A 5,823-nucleotide genomic window follows, 5' to 3' on the forward strand; every position below is an offset into this window, starting at 1 on the left:
CTTTTCTGTGGTTTCCGTTACTGTGACATATCAGTATAGCCCACGGAAGATAGTTTGTGTGTTTAATTCCCATGCATCAGGTTATTTTCATGTATGTAAATTGTTTTTTCCGTGCACAGTGTAGAGTCTTGTTGTGATGAGAGGGGATACAGGTATTTCATAAAATAAACGTGCTCCTGGAGGTTAGCTACAGAATTGGATATCACAATTAATCGGAGCTGATCACAAGTTGTCATGACTGATCCAGTCATCTCGATGAGCGTTCGGGCTGTGAATAAACAACTTGTGTTTTACTTTTAGGCTGTCTGAAGGTATGGACAGCTATCAAAGCTACTATACATCACATTAAGAACGATGAACAAATGAAAGTCGGACACAAATATATAATTGAAATGATTTATTGAAATGTGCAATGTTTTGAACAGGCATCCACAGTCACCTACTTTGTAATGTTCGATACCTCCCTGTAAGCGTCACGATATCGGCCTCTCACCCACAACCTCACATACGAGTACTGAATGTGCAGCAAAGTGATCTTAGGAAGGCAGATATAGCAAAAGATGAACGTAAACGACAAACGATGTTTCTTTCCTGGTAAGTCAACAATGGGTCCTCAATGTACCCGCCCCGGATTCCTATGACGAAAATAATAGAATGTCGCCAGTTGTCATGACTCAACTTATACTGCAACACCGGCATTTGACTGAGTACCGGCACCACATGGGTAAAAATCAGAAGTGCCGGTACTGCGTACCGGTGAGTACCGGCCCAATTCAAGCACTGGTTATTATTAAACAACCTTTAACCAACGTATCAGTGTTTCTTAGAACGTTGTTAATGTTCGGCCACCGAAGTATAACACCTAACGTCATTACGTCATCCCTGACTTCATTGGAAGGGCAAGACGTCATCGATTTATGCCTTAAAGTTTTATGACGTAATGAGCATTTCATCTTCCCTGCAAGAGGCCCACACATCTGATTTCGAAGTACTCCCCAGGTGGCTTGGTAAGACTTAGTTTGTTCAGAGAGACTGTAGCTTTTGAAAAAACAACAAGTAAGAAAAGTAAACAAACTTTAACAGTTTACATTTAATTTAAACATTGGGCTAAAAGTTGAACAAATTCCAACTCCAGGAACAACAGCAACTGGAGGTTGCACACACAAAACAACTAAAGGCAGCTTTATATTTCAAGGTGAACCCTTTGCTGCTGAAACTCAATTGTTTAATTTAGACACATTTCTCAAAATGGAGACAATTGAGTATGATAGCAAATTCCAGCTCCAGGCGAAAGAAGATGCAGTAAAATATAAGCAGAAGCTGTTTGCTGAAGAACTGTTCTCACAAAGCCTCAAAATAGAGTCTCTGCAGTCTGAAAACAAGATTCTAAAGGCAACTATTGAAAAAGAGAAGGATGTATTAAAAGAGAAACTAGGGTATATTGAGGAACTTCTTGACGAGAAAAAATCTTGGAACAAAAAAGATGGAGACGCAGAGGCAGAGGCAAAAATCAAAAAGCTGCAGCAATCAATTGTCACCAAAGACACCCAATTTGAGGAACATAAAAAAGAACTCATTGCAAAGTATGAGTCTCTCATACGGAGAAGCTCAGCAGAGTTTGAAGAAAATGAGAGGAGTTTGCTGGCAACGCATGAGAGGCAAATAAGCAGTATTTTGGGAGAGAAGAATGAAAAACAAGATAAAATATTGCAAGAGAAGCTGCAAGAATGTAAAGCCGATGTGTTAAAGGAGAAAAATAAAGTAATTCAGAAGGAAAAAGAGCTGGTGAACTTAAAAGATAGAATGGCAGCTGAAATCAAGACCGGTATTTTTCATAAAAGATTAGATGCAAATGTGGAAAATCTTTTGGTCAAGAAACGCCAAGAGGACCTAGTTGAAAGACTGAGGAACGAAGTGCTGAGACTACGTGGGCTGCCGGATTTAACTAATGATTTGGCTAAGTCACATAAACAATGCGAGGATCACAAGATGATTATTAAAAGAAAAAATACGGAAATACTCAATTTAAAGAAGGATGAAAAAGCATTGGTAGACGATTTGGCAAAAGAAAAGGACCGCAACCTTATTACAAATCTTAAATTAGAAAAAGAGAAGGAGAAATCCAAGAGTTTGGACCAAAATTTCAGAATCTCCGAGACTGAACACATGAAGAAAAAGGCAAGGCTGAGCCAGAACTTGAATGAAAACAAGGTCCTGAAAGGAAGGGTCGCAGATCTACAATCTAAACTCAGGGGCTGTCAGCCACTCATGATCAAAGGGCGCGTAAAAGCCCAAGACATGGAGACCTACATCATGCGCTGTAAGGAAGATATACAAGCAGTGGCTGATATCACTGACCCCAAGAAGCTTATTATCAGTGTTGCTCATCTCAAAGCACAGCACGTAGATGGCGATGACAGAGTGCCAATGGAAGAAAACACGAGGACAGGGTATCGTCATATGGTTGACGGCTTGATGAATCAAGTTAAAGGTTTGGCAAGGGTTCACACAGCCGATGCCAAGCTAGTGGAACGCACCAGGGACGAAGTTAACTGTTTTAATCAAAGAAAGATTGACTTGTGTGTAGAAAAAATCAACATCATCAACGAGACAACACACGAGGTCTTGGCGCTAAAAGCAAAACTCAGACTCACGGAAAAAAATCTTGAAAAGGCAACAGACATAACACCAAAGAGGGTGGACTCATGGTTAGATGAAAAGTACCTGAGAAAAACCAGAACTGTTTCAGAGGATGCAATGGTTTCAGAGGAAACATTGGGACACTTCCCCCGAGGGGAAAGGATCAATGTGAGTCTTGAAGACAATTTACAAGCCCACCAGTCACATGAGGATGGAAATGACCTTCCAACTATTTTCCTGTAAGTTGTAACTTGCGTACGGGTTTTCTCCGGGTTTGCTCCGGGTTTTGTCCCGCATCACTATATTGCAAAAAAAAACAACAACTGTCAGACTGAGTAGATCTGAACTTCAACCCACTCCTCAAAACAGTAATAATAATAACTTTGATTCATAGCGCCTAGGACAACCCAAGAACACTTTACAATTGGAACGGGGCCGAGACAAAATTTCTCAAAAATGTGTGATTTTGGGCTATATAAATTAACTTTGATGATTGATTGAATGGATGATTGATTGATTGATTGATGAGTGACTTTGTTCCAGCGATTGATTTGTGTAAGGGACAAGGTGAAACAGTAAAGTGTACAGTATGTGTTTTCTGCAAACCATGTCAAGGATGAATTTGGTTTTATGGTTCATGATTTACTTGAAATAAATACCTAAAGATTGCCTGAAAACTTTTGAGCCTTTTCTCATCATTCTGTATTGGTAACAATCATTATCGAAAGGGACGTATTTGCTTTGAAATACAACAATAAAATGCATACACTACCTGATCAAAAGCTTGGACACACCTTCAAATTTAAAGTTTTTATTTATTTTAAATGTGTTGTACTTTGTAGATTAATACTGAAGACATCACAACTACGAAAGACATCATATGAGATTATTTAGTTAAAGTCCACTTTTCATGCTTTCCGTTCAGTTACTACCCGCTCATCGTTGTGTGTTGATGAAGTTTTTCTGTTGACATACAATAACGACGGTGCGCAGAGCCAAAACGCCAACTCTAAAACAACAAAAACTCCACAAAACGCCTCTGTGTGAAAACGTCATCATGTGAGTTCATTCAGTCCATTTGAGTTCTTGCAGGTACTTGCTTATCGAAGAGCATGTACCCGGAACTAAATGGTCCAACTTCGTGTGAGTTACTTACGTCCGCGGAGCGTTTACCTTAAACGCCGCCCCGCTGCTGATTGGTCCAACTTGACCAATCCACACACCACACTCAGTGCAGCGCAAGCCCCTATTGATTTCTCGCTCCTTGCTGCAGGCTGATAACAGACAGTTGGGATTCGCGCCGCAAATTCTCTCTGCAGACCTATTTTCACGGCGTTTATCAACCTACTAAACCTTTCTTCTTACTCAATACTCCAAGCCACCACTTACTGTTTTTATTTCGGCTGCTGACTCTGTGTGTGTTCAGGTTGACGAGTTGTCTGCTGTTTGGGCTGTGTATCGCTTAAACAACAAAAAACGGAATCACGGAGGGGGCGGGGTGGGGCGAGCTGCAGCAGCGAGCCGTTTAGTGGAAGAAAGTGTGAATACTGCTGAACTACACATACTTTACAGAGATGCTGTATGCTAAACCAATGTGAGTCGGAAAAAATTGCATACGTATTTTTCTATTTACCAGTATGCCTCAACAATGGAAATTATGATCAGAGGTGGAAATGGCCATGACATGTGACCTTTAACAAAAACAGTGTTGAAAAATCCTAGAGTAATGATGATTTTATTTTAGATTCTTCAGAGTAGCCCCCTCTTTTGCCTTTGATGACAGCTTTGCACACTCCTGGCTTCTCTCAGTCAGATTCAATGAGATCGTCACCTGGAATGGGTTTCTATTAACACTTGTGCCTTGTCAAGAGTCAATATGCGAATTACTTGCCTTTGAATGTGTCTTAGACGACCATCAGTTGTGTTAACGGCAGAGGTAGGGTTGTTGCACAGTGGAAAGGCTTATTTGACTACTGTGTAATCCATAATATGGCAAGAACACTCAACTCAGTGAAGAGAAACGACCGTCCATCCATTACTTTAAAGAAACAAAGGTCATTCGATCCGGCCACATTTCAAGTACTTTGAATCTCAAGTGCAGTTGCAAAACCATCGAACACTTATGATGAATATGGCTCTCTAATCCATATTATGGCAAGAACGACTCAACTCAGTGAAGAGAAACGACCGTCCATCATTACTTTAAGAACGGAAGGTCATTCGATCCGCACATTTCAAGTACTTTGATTCTCAAGTGCAGTGCAAAAACCATCAACACTATGATGAATATGGCTCTCATGAGTACCCCCCCCCCCCCGGCCCCCCCAGGAGAGGTTGAGCAGAGACATCTCTGCTGCAGAGATCAATACATCAGAGTTACCAGCCTCAGGAAACCGCAAATTAAAGCACCTCAGATTAGGAGTCCCCCATAAATGATCACAGGGCTCCAAGTAGCAGCAAAATCTCAGCATTACCATTTACACTTGTATAAAATATTCCACGTAACTGTGAACCAAATTTGGAGTCACAGAAGAAAAAAAAAAGTTTGTAGCTTGTAGAAAAAAATATGAACTTAGTGATGAAATGTTCACTTGCAGAAATACATATTTTTAAAATATATTTTTCCATTCACAACTGCAAACTTGGTTATTACAACCTCTTAATCAGTCATTACAACTTTGACGAATCTGGCTCTGTGGCATGTATAAATCGACGAATCTGCGAAAGGGTCAATTGACTTATTGCTACACTATCTTGCGATAAATTGTGTCGCAAAAATTAATTTTCACCTGTAGATTCAGCTTAGATGTGGTTGGAGGGAGGGGTTTGGAGCGACAGGGACGGAGCTATCAGAACGACGAGGCTTTGAACCAGGCAGGGGGCCAACGGTTGTGTCGCTACCAGTCCGCTGGACATGTGGGCGGCGTCAAACTCAACGGTAAATTTTGCCCATTACTTGCCCAGTTTACTTTGATATTATTATTGTGATATGAGGGATTAAATAAACCGCTTTGAACACCGTTGTTATATCGTGCAAGAAATATTAGCGGGCAAAATAACGTACATTGCAGCTAACGCTAGCTATGATTGAAAGTTTAAATAACCTACAGCCTAAACAAGTCAGTGGTTGTAAGATCTCTAACAGCTAAGTTAATACATTCAACCTAAATAAAATCTGATACC

The 5,823-nt window shown here is 40.5% G+C and overlaps 1 long non-coding RNA gene across 1 annotated transcript in view; it reads right to left on the bottom strand.

Annotated features, from left to right (window-relative positions):
- The window catches only part of LOC104965564 (uncharacterized), a 20,714-nt gene that overhangs the window by 8,447 nt on the left and 6,444 nt on the right, over positions 1 to 5,823 (bottom strand). The window contains exon 2 of the long non-coding RNA XR_800545.1: positions 2,994 to 2,996. This is a non-coding gene — a long non-coding RNA (uncharacterized lncRNA). The remainder of the gene's footprint in view (positions 1 to 2,993; positions 2,997 to 5,823) is intronic.

This window comes from Notothenia coriiceps, unplaced genomic scaffold (assembly GCF_000735185.1).
Source record: "Notothenia coriiceps isolate Sejong01 unplaced genomic scaffold, NC01 NC01_scaffold00037246, whole genome shotgun sequence".
In the NCBI taxonomy this organism is placed as follows: Eukaryota; Metazoa; Chordata; class Actinopteri; order Perciformes; family Nototheniidae; genus Notothenia; species Notothenia coriiceps.